Below are 18,093 nucleotides of genomic sequence, written 5' to 3'. Positions count from 1 at the left end.
AGTGGGAAGGAAGCAAGGATGCTAGGTCATCAGGCAATAGAGGAAAGTTCTGCCTGTTCTTTGCAGAGTTTTGATTCTGGGATGGGAACCCCAAGTTCCAGACTCCACTCCCTGCCAACAGGGGAGGTGCTGCAGAATGCTCCTCCATTGAATGAGTGTAGAACTTCCAAGGGGACATTTTGGGGTCTCCTGAGGTCTGTAGGATTGACTCAGTTCAGCTGCGTGCATCATGTTTGTGGACTGATGGGGGCAGAAATTCTCCTCATGAATAATGCATTCCCATCCTGATGTATTTTGAAGGTCTTTCAGGGTTCTGGCAGCACAGCTCATGGGAGCTTGAGATAGTGATGGGCATCTCTGGGAGACTTGAGCACCCTGGTTCTCAGTGGTGAGGACAGCAGGAGGGCCTGGCTTTCTTGCTTCCTTGTGTCTCCTGTGCCATCCAGCTGCATCTCTCTATGTGTATCTTCATAGGGTGCTACCTGAACTGGTGGGAGCATTTTGTCATGGGTTTGCAGGTATTTAAGGACACTTTTGTCACCCCTGTGGGCCTGCAATTGCTAAGACTGCAGAACCCTGATGGGACAAGACATGCCCTGAGTCCTTGCTCTCAACTCTCTATTGCTAACAACCCAGTTGTGTCTTAGCAGATCCCTGTTCCTGCTTTCTAAGCAGGTGATTGCACAGCTGCAGGAGTCACCCTCTGTGACCAGGTCCTCCCTGTTTCCTCTACTGGAATTTGCCAAATTGGAATTTAAGACTTAAGAAAACTAGGTAGCTGACAAGCCTTTTGGAGTCTTTCATCCCTGCAAGAAAACCAGGTCTCAGCTAAAAACACCCTAAGGGAATAAAGGCCTTTAAAAAACAAATCAGAAACTGAGCCTGTTCTATGGACCCTCTCCTTTAACTTTCCCCATGCCCTGTGCAGTGAAGAAAACATCTTCTCTTGTGATTAGGAAACTGGGCAAAGAGATGGCAGGTAACTTGCCTAAGGCCCCAGAGATGGTGAGTGTTTCACCCAGGGATCTGGATGAAGGCCTGCTTCTCATTGCTCTGCAGCTGAAACCAACACCCAAATATGGTTGTGACTTCTTCTGGGATAGTGGGGCTGACAAAGGGAAGACATTGGAATCACAAAGTCCTGGTTTGAATTTTGGTTTTGCCCATTTAAGCATGTGGACCTCTGGGGTGACAGTGTCTTTGCCCCCATGCAGCTGTGCTGCTGTACTGTCACAGCTGGTTCATCTCTATGCTTGCCTCACCCCATTGGAAGGAAGAGGGACTCAGTCACAGGGGGACACTTTGATGCCTTCTTGTCACAGTTGACCTTGAGATTCTCTCAGAGCAGAAACAGGCTCCCCATGGGTATGCTCTGGGCTCAGAGTGCTGCAGCCTGCAGAGCCATGCTAGAGGATGAATGGAAGATAGGTTTCTTGATGTCCAATGAGAGACAACCTTTTAGTGGGAGCCTCTTGTCTTGGAGTGGATTTGCCCTGAACACCTGGGTAAGTGTTTACAGTGTTCTAAATGCAAATGTGGTCAATGTGTTTTTTAATTTTTTTAGCCATATTAGAAGAGGGAAGATCAATGATTTGGTGCTTTTTCTGTGCCCGATGTTGCAGGCACTCAGATCGTGGGTGTTCATTAGGGATACAGCAGTGGCTTCCACACTGAGTCCCCATTGAAAAATGTAATAGCTCAGACCCTAGAAGCCAGAAACTCAATGATACTTGAGTCTTTGAAAGCATTTCCCTGTAATGATTCTCCAGTAAATTATGCTTAATTAGTAAATTGGAATTATAGTAATGTCCATTTATCCAACTTCAATCCTAAGTGCTTTACTTTATCTCATTGAATCTATAACTCAGCCTTCCTATAGTGGAGGTAGAGGTAGCAACTCCTCTTTTCTAACAAGGAAGTTGAAGCTCAGAGGTGTAGGAAACTGAATGAAGGCCGCACAACTGTGAAGAATCAGAGCAGGGTTCATCTTCCATAGTTTCAAGGTGCATAAACCCTAATAGAAATAGCTAGAACAATAAACAGAGATAAAATGAAAGGAGAAAGAGGCTGAGAAGTGGAGTTCTTGGTTCATGTGTCTGGGAATTTTGGGGTGATGGAGACTCAGGTACCTCTCTATCCAGGGGTGCAGTGATGTCATCAGGACACTGCCTTCTCTCCATCTTGCAGTGCCTTCTGCTATTCATGTCCTCTCTGTGGGGAGGTGGCCTGTTGCCTAGCAGCTTTAGGGGCACAATCTGCTGGCTTGGCACTGCAGGAAAAGAGTTTCCCCTACCTAATAAGTATAGTAAAAATCATGGGACTTGGTCTGGCTGGGCCAGCCTGGTCACTGCTCCTTTGTGCTCAACACAGTGGGATGAATTGCTCTGAATGTTCAAGTCTTGAGGGCCAGAGTCAACCTGTGAGAAAGGAAGGGTCACCAAAAATAGTGCAGAGGAAATGGTGAGAAACATCTACCTTTGGCAGGCACTTGTCCTACCACTTAGGAAGCAGAGCAGACAAACCTCCCAACACTCCTGAGCTCCCATGATTGTCAGGAAATTAGTAAAGTCCCTCCAGGTTTATAGCAGGTGAGGGGTACAGGATATTAGAGGTGACAACCTCCTGGCCTTCACTAGGTATGGACACCTACAGCCAGAAGTTGAGGAGGAGTACCTTTGAGGAAAGAAGTGAGTGGTCTTTGGGCAAAGAGGGAGGGCTCCTTTCTCCAGAGCAGCCACTTGGGGACTATTTTAGGGGATGACTGGGTGAACCCCAGGTTCCACCCTGTGTGATTTCCAGCAAAGGGCAGAGGTAATCTGGGGCTTACCCTGTAGAAGGGACACAGCAAGGTGAGGTGGGACTCTGGGAGCCTGAGGAACAGGAGTGGGTGGGGCCTTAGAGCCAGGTCAAACACAGCCAATCCCAGCCAGGATTGCCCACACTTTTGTGTATACAGGCTGGGCAGTAATTGTGGGAGTCCCCTAAATCCACATGGGCCTCACAGTTTGGCCTCAACATGCTTGGCCACTCTTTGGGAAGCCAGCCATGCAGCGGGTCATGGGAGCTTCCAGCTAAAGAAGATGCCCAGCCCCTCATGGCTCCCTGTACACTCCAAATGCCACAGCACTCTCTGTTCCATCATTGAAATATCACTATACCTCTATCCACAAGATTTTTTTTGAGGTCCTGGGACCTGGAAAACCTGAAGCTTCTCAGGAACTTCCTGCTGCTCACCATGCCTGAATCAGAGATGACCCTCCATGTTCACAGACTCCTGACACAGCTGGAGAACGGACATCCCAGTGAGTCTGAGCCCTCTGATGATGGCACCTGGGGTGATGACAGAGGGTGTGTGCAGAGGAATCTGTGCTGGTGCCAGTTGGATCTGGCATTTGGTCCCCAGCCAGAGAGGCCTGATGTCCTGCAGCTGGTGGTCCCTAGTCTGGGAAGGCATCCTGTTGTGGGGAGAGGGGCTGGGCTGTTCTCAGAAGCAGGGTTCTACTGTGAATTGGGAAAGGCCCAGGGAAAGGCAGTCATATTGGGGTGTTTCTCCTGCAGTTCTAGCACCACCTCAAGTGAGAGAACTGCCTCCAGGAGCAGTGGCCCAGTTTACCTGCTTACATTTCAGGCAGCATATCACCAAATTCCCTGTGATGGAGGAAGAGTAGCCCTCAAACCTGTAGGATGACCCAACTCCAGCACCATCCACACAGGGAGACACTGAGCCACAAGTGGCCACTGTGACCCTTCAGGCAGAGAAGGCAGCTCAGCTGCCACTAAGCAATCCAGAGGACACTGAACATTTTCTTCCATTTGGTAAAGATGTTGATCCAATCTGCCATCCCACCCTTTATAAAAGAGTCAGTTTTCCTGGCACCAACTTAAGTTTCAGGCACCAAAATGCCAGAGACAGGAGGTCAGGAAACTGTCAGGCCTGCAGCCCTCCACTTCTCCAGGAAGGTTTTCCTCTACCCTAGTCCTGTGGTCCTCTATGGCTCCTCCCACCTCCTGAGCATTACCCAGTGCCAGATCCCTCACTACATCTGACTGCGCCCTCCCCTCTGAACTGGTCCACTTTATTTTTCATGTTGTTAAATTATTCCATTGTTTAGGATGGCATTGCAAGTGTTTTTAGTAACAAACTTATAGTGACATAAAAGTGCTCAATCTATTCACCAGGCTCTGCTGCCAACAGCACTGTGTAGCTGAAGATGGATCCCCATAGAGCACATGGCTCCTGTGTGGTGGACATACACAGGCCATCTATGAGAAGGTGAGCTCAAGGTCATGGGTATGGGGCACAGGTGACTGCCTAAAAGGTGGTGAGGATTTCAGGTCAATATATCTCATATAGTGATCTGTGATGTTAACTATGTTAACTGCCATGTGGAAATACACGCCTTGTCCATATCATATAGCAAACTTACTGTGTGTGTTCTTATTGCTTCACAGATCATGTCTCGCCATCCTCTTATTCCCTAAGATACAATATGAAAGTTGGACCAGTTGGTAACGCAGTAATGACCTGTACAGTTTAAATCAAAGGAAGAGTCTCATGGTTTGCACGCTACATGACAAGCTGTGCCTCTTGCACTAGATAGTCCACTGAGAATGCAAAGGAAATGAACGTGCTGCTCCAGAGCATATGTGAAAGATAAGAAAGTCAAACAGGTTTATGACTGCTATGGAAAAAGTTATCATTGTCTGGAGAAAAGATGAAACACACACATTTCCTTAAGCCGAAGTCAAATCCAGATAAGGCACTAATTTCAGATTGTTCTAATGTCAAGAGAAGTGAGAAAGCTCCAGACAGTTTGGTTCATGATGTTTAATGCAAGAGGCCCATCTCCAGAAATTAAAAGTGCAAGGTGAAGCAGTAGGTGCTGAAGGAGAAGCTACGCTCTTGCTAAGCTGTTTGATGAAGACGTGCTATGGAGTTACTAGGAGTCCCCCAGAAGCTCATGGGTGAGACAGTGCAAGAAGGTTTAGAGGTAAAATGATTTGGTTATGCGAGCCTGAACTCAATCAGTGCATTACTCCCTGGCAGGGATGGATAGGCAGCACACATGGAAGGCAATGTCCTCCATCCTCTCCAAGACTGGAGGGGTAGGTGGCACCTGTGGAGGTGTCCAGTGGCTGTGAAAGAAGTCTGGTTACAGGGTGGAAGTTTATAGTGGCCATTCTCAGCTCCACAGCAGGTTCCACAGCAGAGGTCCAGATTGGGGGTGCCCAGCAACCATGGATGGTTGATCCACGTGCAGGGGCATCCATCTGCAGGGAAGGCAATGATCAGCGAGCCTCGGTGTCCAAAGAAGTTTTGTTAGACTCTGGAGCTCCACGCTGCTGCCACCAGACTGCAACATGGACACCAGACAGTGACACTCAGCACTGGAAAACGACATCATCACAACTGCAGCCAGCTACTGGCAGCACTTCAGGGCAAAAATGCTCATGTCTGGGCACCTCTGTTGTCCCCACCGTAACTTCTGTCTCTTCTATTTCCATCGCCACTGCGACCATGCTGCAATGCACTCCCAAACTTCAGATGGATGCTGACACCTCCAGAGACGCCCTGAGACCAATGCTCTTCTCCTGATCATGGGCGCATAACACCCTATGCCCAAAGCAGCTGCGTTTTGCTGTCGCTACCACCACATAGTGCAATTCCATGAAGCTGTCACTGCAGTGACTCAATCCGAGGGCTGCTGCTGGTTGCCCAAGACCACAGGAGCTGAAAGATGGGCATTCTCCATCACAGTCACCTCACTAGTGTCCACTGCATGTCGCTTGCCTGTTGCCGGACCAGCCACCCATCCTTCTGGGCCCTTGAGGAGTTGGGGTGCTAACTCAGGGAGCTCATCCAAGGAAAACAAGTGAGTACTTTAAATAGAGGCTGCAGTCCTCACAGCAGGGAGAAGGAGCTAGGTGGGTCCATGGTGAGGGGCAGGGGTGGAGTCTGGGGGCTGCTAGCCAGGTGTGGCTCTTGACCCATGGGGCAGGCTGGAGAGGGATCGCTGGCTGTTTTGAGAGCCCAGTCCTGGGAGCATCTTCAGTTCTGGTATTTTCTCCAGAGGTTCCCTCCCCATCCCCTTCCCTTACCACCCCAACTCCTCCCTGAATGGAACTCTGGCTTATGGAGACAAGGCCATCTGGGCCTCTGGGCAGCACTGTGAGGTCCAGGTACATTGAAGCACTCTGGTGACAGCCAGACATGCTGGACGCTGCACACCTGGACTTGGAGAAAAGCTGCCTTTTGGGAAAATACCCTCTTAGATCTACCAAATTTCAACTGACTTTGACTTATTCCAAAAATTTATCAACAAAGGAAAATATAAGTTAGCAAGTTTTGTCTTGCTAAAGGGTAGTGTGAGGAGAGGCAGAGATTTCAGGGTTAGTAGAGATGGATTCAAATCCCTCTTAACTGGGTGACCTTGACTAGGGTACAGAACTAGGTAAACCCTTGGTTTTGCATCTAGTAAAATAAAGATGGTGAGGATGATAAGCCAGGGGTGAATTAAGATGTTGAGCACCACTTCAACTTGGGAGCCAGGTAGGCATTCAGCATTATTTCCATGCAGAAAAATATTCTGAGATTAAAGGTGACACACTTTGAAATGCACCTTTGGAAGACAACTGACCTGTGAGGTAAGGGGTTGAAATTCACTTCACATATTTAGATCAAATAATAATAGGTGGAAGACCATAAGTGAAAGTATAAAGTTAGGTCAGGCTCATCATATCATAGGCTGATTTCAAATTTGTTGAAAGTTACATTGAGATAAATCTATGTAGTTTAAGCCTCCTGGGATATCCCCCTCCTCTGGCACACACACGGTCCAAAATATGTCACTCTCCTTTACAGTGTCACCAAATATATCAATATATGTATATACATGTACACAGACACACATTTTTATTTTGTTCCCTTTGGGTCCATTTTGGGACCTTTTGAAAACAGAATCTTTTATTTGCACATATGTTCTTTTTCTTCCCCCCTTAATTTGCACCCCTTCAGTTGACCATCAGGAAGAAGGAAACCCCAGACAAGCTTGAGGATCTGAGGGACACCAGCCCTGCTCTAGTCACTCTGGAAGTTGACCAGCCTGTGCACACCCACAGCTTGAGGAAAAAACCAACCCTGCTTCAGTCACTTGGGGGCTGACTGGTCAATGAAAGGTGGAAGATAAACTAACCAACAGGACAAATGGACAGTTACATCTTTAAGATGGTGCTCACACTGTGATCATCACCACCCATTACTTCTGTCATCTACATTGTCCTTTTTTTGGTCTTCACTACAGGACTGAGAACAATCAACCACATAGCTGACAATATCAGGAAACTAGCACATGTACCAGTTCAAACCTGAAAGGCCATCGAGACTTGGGATCTAAGTTCACTATTTGGTGGATGGTTTTCTGTTCTTGGTGGATTCAAAAACTGACTTGACATAGTAGAGATTATGCTGTTAACATGTTTTTTGCTTTCATGTTTATCTTCCCTTTACATTAAAACTATTGGGTCTACCATGGCAAGAAGCTATTAAAAACAAAAAGGAGAGAGATAGCACCTAAGATATGACATTATATAAAGCTTTAAGCCAAGAAGTTAATGATGGTCTTTGATTGGTTTGAGCACTTCTTTGTTGTGAAGGCCAAGTTTCTCCTTCTCGTAAAGTTAGGTCTGCAGGACTGGTGTTGTGGCTCAGTGTTAGAGCACTTTCCTAGCATGTGTGAGGCACTGGGTTTGATTCTCAGGACCACATAAAAATAAATAATTAAAGTAAAGGTATTATGCCCGTTTGCAACCAAAAAAGAAAATGTGAGTCTGCAATAAATCTTGTTGTTACTGTTAGTTTCTATTTTCTCAGTAAAAACTTGTGAAAACTCCTAACAATGTGGAACAGAAACTACTAATGTTAACCATCCTGTTGCATAACCATCTACTGATTGTAAGTCTCAGAGAATATCTACACCCAGCATCCTGATATTTTTTGACCTTAGCCCCTCTGGATTGCTTGAGTCTAAATAAACCTGCTTCCTGCAAGTTTCTCCATTGTCCAACCTCATCAAAGACTGCTTGAAATGCTAAAATGTCCCCATTGTTGAAGGGCACACAGAAACAGTTTCTCTGACTCTGCCAGAGTATGAAATCTATACAAAGTAATTAAACACACACAAAAAAGGGAAGATTACACTCTAGTGACCTCCTGGAATTTAGTCAAATTTGCATGGTTAAACTTGTATACATAGATTGAATTGCCCTGTTATACCCCATAAAGGTATAAAAATGATACATTCAAATAAACAGTTTTTAATCTGGGGAAAATGTGTTTTGTAAGAAATCTGAATGCATTGTTTGCACTTTGTGTTGTTTCTGATATTATGCTAATATATTAAGCCAGGGCCAAAGTCACCTTAGGTGTGGAGGGAGCAGGTCAGGGAGAATATGTGTGTGATCCATGGTGCTGGGGTTTTCTGCAGATCCTCACTGTGGAGGTGGGTGTCAGCCACACTCATGGTACAATTCATCAACTTCCACAGATATAGTTCTTGTACTTTCCATATGTATTTTATTTCAGAAAGTTCACACACACACATAAAAAGAGACCCACCCCTCACCTCAGTCCTGCCCTGCCCTTCTCAGGGCACTGGCCTCCTCATGTGTTGCCCAGGTCATCTTAGTGTGGAAGACTGGGTTGGGAGCTGCCAGGGTCTGAGGACAACCATCAGGTGGCCCTGGCTCAATGAACCATTGAATACCACTTTCATTCCTTCCCCTGGGTTGTCCATCTTCCCCAGTACTGCCATCCCTTTGCTCCATCCCCCATATTCTGCAGGGTGTTTGGCTCTGTTGACCTGGAAAACTGGTTCCCTGGCTCTGGCAGGCCTGCCAGGGGTGGTGTTATCTGTCCAAGTGTGTTTCTTACAGAAGGGATTGGCTATGGTGAAGCAAGCACCCCAGCATCCTTGGCTAATGGAATCTCTGGTGTGGCATCTTTAATATTCATTCATGTATGTGGTCATCTGCTCCCTTACTTACAGTTGGGAATAACTATGTGTGAGGATCAGTCATATAACATTGGGAGCTGCATCTCCATGTCAGGCACCTCATTATGCATGTGAGGCCTGAATACATGTCCTGCTGGAGAGGACAGGTGTGAGAAGACAGATTCATGTGATGAATGCTGCAGAGCAGTCTGGGGACACTGAGCAAGGCAGGAAAGGGATCCCTATAGAAGTGAGGTTTATATGGAAATCAATAAATGTAATTCATCACATCAATAGACTTAAAGTGTCATATGATCAGCTCAATTGATGCAGAAAAAACATTTCATGAAATACAGCAGCCCTTCATCCTTGAAATAGTAGAAGAACTAGAGATAGTAAGAACACACCTCAACATTATAAAAGTTGTATATACTAAACTCCAAGGGCAACATCATTCTAAATGGAGAAAAACTGAAAGCATTTCCTCTAAGAACTTAAACAAGATTGTAATGCCCCATTTTACCACTTTTATTCCACATGGTCTTTGAAAGTCTAGCCAGAGCAATTAGACAGGAAAGGAAAATAAAAGGGATATGAATAGGAAAAGAACTCATATTATCATTATTTACTGATGGCATGATTCCATATAAGACCCAGAAATTCCACCAGAAAACTTTGAGAACTAATAAATAAATTCAGCAAAGTAGCAGAATGTAAAATTAACACCCATAAATCAAATGCATCTCTATACATCAATGATGAATCCCCTGAAAGAGAAATTAAAAAAAAAAACTAGCTCATTCAGAATAGTTTCAAGAAAAATAAAATGTTGGGAATTGATCTAACAAGAGAGGCAAAAGACCTCTACAATGACAACTACAGAACCCTTAAAAAGAAATAGAAGAATATTTGAGAAGATGGAAAAGAAGATGCTCTTGAATAGGCAGAATTAACATTGTCAACATGGCCATACTACAAAAACTGTCAGTCAGGTTGAATGGGATGACTATTAAAAGCCTGATGATATTCTTCATGGAAATAGAAAAAGTCATCATGAAATTCATTTGGAAAAATTAAGAGGCCTAGAATAGCCAAAGCAATCCTTAGCAAGGAAGGTGAAGCGGAAGACATCAGAATACCAAAACTTATATTATACTACAGAGACATAGTAAGAAAAATGGCATGGCATTGGCACCAAGACATGAACTCCAATGGTACAGAATAGAAGACACAGAAAGAAATCCAGATAAATATGGTTACCTCATACTGGACTAAGGTGCCAAGAACATATATTGGAGAAAAGACAACCTGTTCAACAAATGGTGCTGGGAAAACTGGAAATTCATATGTAGCAAAATGAAATTAAACCCATATTTCTCACCCTGCACAGAACTCAAATCAAAGTCGATCAAGGACTTAGACATTAGAACACAGACACTGCACCTAATGGGAGAAAAAGCAGGCCTAAATCTTCACCATGGTGACTTAGGAACTACTTCCTTAGCAAGGCCCCTAAAGCATAAGAAGTAAAATCAAGCATCAATAAATGGGATGGATTCAAACTAAAAAGCTTCTTCACAGCAAAGAAAACAATAATGTGAAGGAGAGCTTAAAGAATGTGGGAAAATCTTTACCACCTGCATCTCAGATACAGTATTCATCTCCAGGATATATCAAAATCTCAAAAAGTATCACAGCAGAAAACCAAATAACCCAATCAATAAATGGGCAAAGGAACTTAAGAGACACTTTCACAGAAGAATAAATACAAGTGATCAATAATATATGAGAAAAGGTTCAACATCTCTAACAATTAGAAAAATGCAAATCAAAATCACACTGAGATTCTATCTCACCATAGTCAGAATGGCAATCATCAAAACTATAAGCAATAAAGAATATTGGCAAGTATGTGGGAGAAAAGTACACTCATACTTTGCTGGTGGGACTGCAAGTTGGTGCAACCACTATGGAAAGCAGTATGGAGATTCCTTAGAAAACTTGGAATGGAACCACTATATGACACAGCTATCCCGATCCTCAGTTTACACCCAAAAGATTTAAAATCAGCATACAACAGTGACACAATCACATCAATGTTTACAGCAGCTCCATTCACAATAGCTAATCTATGGAACCAAACTAGATGCCCTTCAACAGATGAATGGATAAAGAAACTGTGATGCATATATACAATGGAACATTACTCAGTCTTAAATAATGAAATTATTGTATTTGCTGGTAAATGGATGGGGTTGGAGGATATTATGCTAAGGGAAATAAGTCCATCCCAATGAAGCAAAGGCTAAATATTTTCTTTGATATGTGGATGCTAATTCACAATGGGGAAGTTGGTTAGGGACAAATAGAGATACTTTGGATTAGAGAGAGGGGACTGAAATGAGGAAAGGGTATGAGAGTAGCAAGAATAGGAGAATGCATTGGACATTAATACCCTAGGTGAATATATGATTATACAACTGCTGTAACTCTACATCATGTACAACCAGAATAATGAGAAGCTATATTCCATTTATCTATGATGTGCCAAAATGCATTTTATACTCATGTATAACTTATTAGAACAAATGTAAATCTATTTGAGCACACTGAAAGAAAAACACCTTAAGATAATATCACAGGCCCTTTAAGTGACCATGAACCCTATATTCTGTACCTATGAACCAGAAGGATTAGTTGACCCTCCTTGTAGGGAGTCCACTGTGTGTACAGGAAGAGGAGGCTTGGTATGCATGTTGTGGAAGGATTTCAACTACAGTTGCCAAACCAAGGGCTGCAAGCAGTGCCTAGGCCCACAGAATTTGTATGAGTTATTGAAAATTAAGTAGAGACTTTAGAAACTTACTGCTGGTGTCCATTCTCTACACCAGCCTCTGATAAACACTATGGCCCATCAGAATCCATGTGTGGCATTGATAGCATTATATATTATTGGTAGACTTGTTTATTTTCTATCTTTTGAAATACTATATATATATTTTTCAAACTCACTAAATCAAAATAATTAATTCTTATTACCTATTTCATTACCTAATAACAAAAGTGATAAAAACAGAAAATGCCCCTAATTTGTTAAACCTCAGTGGGAACCACAATCAATAGCAGTAGCAGCAACAGCACTGTACACACACAGACACAGTCAAACAAATGACCACTTTAACAGGTCAGGTTTGAACTCCAGATTTGTAAACCTGAAAATGTACTTGGGGGGTCTAGGAAGAAAAAAAACAACTTCTGACCTCCTTGTGGTTCTTTTTCAGGTAGGCCAGTTCCTCAGTCAGATTCTCATCCTGTACCTCCAGGTCAGCTCTGGCCAGGGTCAGCTCATCCTGCACCTTGTTCAGGCCACTGACATCAGCCTCCATGGTCTGGCATAGAGCCAGCTCATTCTCATACCTAAAAATTAGTTTAGAGATTCAACACAATGATTTGGACAAGGCCACTGCCATCTTCAGAGCTATTTGGTGCATGAATCTCTGGAACTGTTTTGAAATAGCAGTATCTAGTGTGTGATATGTTTCTGTGACTCCTTTCCATTCTTTCTTCCTTCCTACTTATAGTATCAAAATTAATTGTTCAGTTGAAAAGAAGAAAAGGGAAAAATTATGAGATGATGCTTTTGTACCAGCAAAGAACCCCACTAGCACCATGCATCCCAGGAACAGATTCCCCTTGGCTGTCTGCTTCATCTAGGAACAACAGCAACCCCTATCTCTGGGTGCAGTTTCTAATGGCATTCTAACCACAATTGAAAATTAAATAATAGTTACTCTTCTTGCTTAATTTTTTTCATGATTTATTTAATTAAAATCCATACTTCTTCAATAACTTTGCCAAGATTTTACAGTAGCAGGACCATCACTCTTGCAACTTTCAGTGTGGAAATTTTGTAATGCAAATAGTCTGTATTCCTTACATCTGGAAGGATGGGATGTGGAAAAGGAGATGAAAATATAAAAATAAGTGGATGGTTAATCTTTTAGTTGTATGTGTCATCAGGAAAACAACTGTTTCAATTAACCCCTTGTCAAAAACATTATTAGTTCATTTTGATACATTGAAAATTCAAATTTAGGACAGTAGTAGAATTAGCATGTTGAATTGTGAGTTCTTACAACTATGTTGATCCATAGACTTCAGGGTAAGCAACTTATTTTAAGAATGTGATTTGTAATGTAATGTGAATTATGTTTGATTCTAATTATTTTGAGAATGAATGTCTTATGTGCATTTGCCAAAACACCAAATGTATGGAGAATGTGAACTTCAGAAGATCCAAAATATTTGCTCTTGATGGCGGCAGGAAAATGGGGAATAAGAGAACCTGGTAGGAAAGGTCAGCTGACACCCATCTGTTCTACTCACTTCATTCTGAAGGCATCATCAGCCAGTCTTGAATTGTCAGTCTGCAAGATGAGCTGGGCATTTCCAATGCTGGCAGAAATGATCTGGCAAAGTAAAGTGAGACATGGAAAATGAAGTCTTAATATGCTAGTAGTTTACAAATATATTTTTGACACAAAATTCTAGTGGTAATATTAAATGCTGTTTTATTAAGAATTAAAAGAAAAAACCTGAAGTGATGTTTAAACTATGTCCTGAGGATGCAAAAACAAGAGATGATAAAGCCCTACTCCATTTCCAGTTCTGATAACAACACTTTAAGGTAAGTTCTAGTATTCTCATTTTATAGAAGAGGAAACTGAGGTTCAGAGAAGTCACCCAGCTCACATGTGGCAGGAGGAGGTCTCAAGCTCCAGGCTGCATGATGCAGAAGGCAGTAATTGAAGAGGATGTTGTGAGTCATGGCCAGGAATCATGGTGACATCAGTGGTAAGTGCCTGTGCAGGCTCAAGGGAGATGCTGACAGAAATGATAAGATGTTAGGGAGGGGTCTGTCAAAGATGACTCCCTGTTTCTGCCTTAATCAATGAGGTGGTCAGTGATTGACACTTACCAAGCTGGAGAAAGGGAGGAGCATGTTTGGAGAAAAAATTAATTTATCTAATTTGATACAGTTTACTTCAGTAAAAAAATAGCCCGGCAGGGTGAAGGACATTTTCAGCCTGGCTTGCATTGCAGGGTACTATATACATAAAAAATTCACACTCTGCAAAGACACTCTATTACTCATTTGTTTCTGTAACATTAATGCATATGCCACTCAAAATCTTAAAAACAATCTCAAAGAAATGTAAATCCTAAACAGCAAGTTCTTAATGGATTGTGAGAGCAAAGCATTTGAACAGTGATGAGGGGCAAAGGAAGCTTACCTTGTTCAGTGACTGGATTTATCATAGCTGGCAATTCAACTCTAAGTGAAGTTTTTAAGACAGGCTTTGATTTCCTGCAGTAAGCCACGAGGACTGCAAAGAGTCACCGCCTAAGGACTAAGTAGTGCTTACACACTCCTCGCTCTAAATGCTGGCGCAGCAGTCACCTCACTTCTAGGGGAAGGGACTGAGCTCAGGGACAGCACAAGGGACTCCACCTAGATTTTGTTTTCATAATTAACGTTAATGTAGAAAGAACACGTGGAGGGTCACTCAGGGAGGAGGTGGAGGACGCCCTGGAGACTGACAGCTCTGTCCTATGGCTCCTGGACCTGTCCTTCTGTCCCTCCAGGGTCCAGCCTGCCCCCCACCCCCGCCCTGCGCTGGCCTGGTGTCTCTGGGACCCCAGCGCAGTGGCCTGTCCTGTGAGCACCAAGGTCCCCGGGGACCTCACCCGCCCAACTCTGCGTCTCACCTGGAGGGCGGGCGCCGCCTCAGGAAGCCCCAGGCTCCATCCTAGGCGCCTCAGCCCTGGGCACAAGTTTCCGAGGCCCCATGACCTGGGTGCGGGTTCCTGGTAGCCCCCAGGCTCCTGAGGCAGCACGAGCTGGGTGCGGGTCCCTCAAGCCCAGGAACGCGGCGCGAGCCCTGGGAGGCGGGAGAGAGGCGGCCCTGGCTGTAACAGGGATCCACCTGGGAGCCAGAGCTGCTGTGAGGGACCTGCCTTTCAGGGGAGCGTTAACGGCCACTCGCCTCTGCTTTGCATATTCATGAGGTTGAGCTCCACCCCCACTCCTGAAGCAGCGGAGAGAAAACACATTAGTCATGAGGAGGTGTAGGCCCCGCCCAGGAAGGCTAGGCTCTTTATTCATGAGGAGGCATAGGCCCCGCCCAGGAAGGCCTCGCTGTTTATTCATGAGGAAGCCCCGCCCCTCCCAGGAAGCCCTGGTTGTTTATTCATGAGGAAGCCCCGCCCCGCCCAGGAAGGCCTGGCTCTTCATTCATGAGGAGGCGTAGGCCCCGCCCAGGAAGGACTGGCTCTTCATTCATGAGGAAGCCCCGCCCCGCCCAGGAAGACTGATCTGATTATTCATGAGCCCGAGGGCAGCGGTTTGGGGTGCAAGAGACTGCGGAGTCGGTTGAGATGGAGGCTCCATCGCTGAGGTGAGGGCTGTGTAGGGTCCAGGTCTCCGGAGAAAGGGCGCTTGGGCATCATTAGTCCCGAGATCTTCATGTTGAATTTTTTTATCTTCAGACTTTAAGTTTCATTTTAAAGTTTTTCTCGGGGGTCCAACATTTTCTGAGGAGAAACAAGAAACCTCATTTTCTGAGGAGGCGGCAGGGGGCGGTAGGTGACCCCCGACTTTCCAGAGCAAAAATTCCGCACATTCCCACAAGGAGATGGAGCAGGAAATAGAAATGCGGTGGGACCCCCGCATCCCGCTGTCCAGCAGCTTTAAGGCTCACTTTCCAGGTGCAGCAGGGTGGGCCTGGGTGGGGACAGGCAGCTGTCATTAGCTGCCAGGCAGCAGGCTGTGCACTGCGGAGGCGCCTGCAGAGCTTTGGGGTGTCCTTGACCTGCCAGGCTCTCGCCATTGGTGTGTCCCTCCATAACCAATGCCCGGTGCAAACCAAGGGATGGGCCAGGCCCCTGGGGTGGCCTGCGCTCCACTCTCACCTTATGAAGCATGTGCCCTTTTATCTCCATGGACCTCAGTCCTCCACTCAGGAGGAACAGCGGTGTCCTGCAACTCAAAATGGTCAATCACCAAACTGTCAGGTGTGCAGAGCACAGACTGGCCCTGCTCATCTGGTGAGAAGGAAGGCAAAGCTCCCTTGTTGCCCCTAAAGGGGTTTGAGTCTCATTAGGATGAGCATGCACTCCCTCCCCCAGGGCCTCTGAAGCCCTTGACTTGGGAACCATGTCCTGAGGCTTGAGACCCTGCAGGAAACCTGGCGCAGGGCAGTTGCCCAGTGAATGCTGACTGAGTAATAAAGTACGTGAACAAGGCATTTCAAGACCAAAAGGGCATGAACAAGTACCCTGTTAATAGAACGGGAACCAAGTATTTTATTTTTTTCGATGCTATTGTGAATGGGGTAGTTTTCCTAATTTCTCTTTCTGAAGATTCATCACTTATGTATAAAAATGCATTGGATTTATGAGCATTGATCTTGTAACCTGCTACTTTACTGAATTCACTTATGAGTTCTAAAAGTTTTCTGGTGGAATTTCCAGGTTCCTCTAAATGTATAATCATGTCATCAGCGAACAGGGATAGTTTGAGTTCTTCTTTTCCTATTCGTATCCCTTTAATTTCTTTGGTTTGTCTGATTGCTCTGGCTAGAGTCTCAAGTACGATGTTGAATAGAAGTGGTGAAAGAGGGCATCCCTGCCTTGTTCCAGTTTTTAGGGGGAATGCTTTCAGTTTTTCACCATTTAGAATGATATTAGCCTTGGGCTTAGTGTAGATTGCCTTTATAATGCAGCCACTCTGGAAAGCAGTGTGGAGATTCCTCAGAAAGCTTGGAATGGAAACACCATTTGACCCAGCTATCCCACTCCTTGGCCTATACCCAAAGGACTTAAAATCAGCATACTACAGAAATACAGCCACATCAATGTTCATTGCTGCTCAATTCACCATAGCCAGATTGTGGAACCCACCTAGATGCCCTTCAGTTGATGAATGGATAAAGAAACTGTGGCATATATATACAATGGAATATTACTCCGCAATGAAGAATGATAAAATTATGGCATTTGTAGGCAAACGGACGAAATTGGAGAATATCATGCTAAGTGAGATAAGCCAATCTCAAAAAACTAAAGGACAAATGATCTCACTGATAAGCGGATAAGGACATATAATGGGGGGTGGGAGGGGTTAGCATTAGGTTTAGGGTTAGGTTTAGGGTTAGGGATAAGGAGAGTGGTAAGAATGAAGGAAAGAAGGACTGTATAGAGGGAAAAGAGGTGTGGGAGGGGTGGGGGGGAAGGGAAAAAAATAAACATCATTGCCCTATGTAAACGTATGATTACACAAATGGTATGCCTTGACTCTATGTACAAACAGAGAAACAACATGTATCCCATTTGTATACAATAAAAAATAAAATAAATAAAATAAATAAAATAGAGCAGGAACCATTACTCTGAATGAGCAAGGAGCAGGTGGATGGTGCTCCTCAGCTGCTGTGAGCTTCACAGAGTTACTTCTTGCTGAGGTCCCTGGAACGATGGTATTTCCCCAGTTTAGCACACTCCACACGTGGTTCAGAACAGAGGGATGGAGAAATTGATGTGAAAAGTGTGAGGAGCCATTTTAAGCTGGGAAACTTTGATAGCTTCCAGAGGAGTGGGCAGGAGGGGAGAGCCTGCCTGGTGGAAATGGGCAAGAAAATGGAAGCAATACAGAGCAGGCTGTGTCTACCCACAGATGAGCTGGGGTGTGTGCGGTGTAATGCTGGTTATTAGGGAATTTGGGTTGTTTTGGTGTTTTCACAATGAAATTACATGCTTGGCAAAGGGAACCTCAGGGGCTCAGGGGAGGCCCACAGCTGTGGCAAGGCTTGTCATTACCCAATGAGTTTACATGAGCCTCCTACTTCCAGGCTCTACTTAACCCATCTCTGGTTCCTAGCTCTACCAACATGACCTGCATTGAAATCTCTCAAAATGAGGATTTTTTTTTTTTTTTTTTGCGGTGCTGGGGATTGAACCCAGGGCCTTAGTGCTTACAGAGGCAAGCACCTTACCAACTGAGCTATCTCCCCAGCCCTCAAAATGAGGATTCTAATTGTATATA

General features: G+C 44.6%; 1 pseudogene; it reads right to left on the bottom strand.

The window, feature by feature from the left end:
• Positions 1-1,014: 1,014 nt before the first annotated feature.
• Positions 1,015-18,093, bottom strand: part of LOC124973574 (tripartite motif-containing protein 44-like) — a 116,200-nt pseudogene continuing 99,121 nt past the window's right edge.

The sequence above is a fragment of the Sciurus carolinensis genome, unplaced genomic scaffold, assembly GCF_902686445.1.
Source record: "Sciurus carolinensis unplaced genomic scaffold, mSciCar1.2, whole genome shotgun sequence".
Lineage (NCBI taxonomy): Eukaryota > Metazoa > Chordata > Mammalia > Rodentia > Sciuridae > Sciurus > Sciurus carolinensis.
Note: the sequence above shows the minus strand (reverse complement) of the source record. Positions and strands in the feature narration are given on the sequence as shown.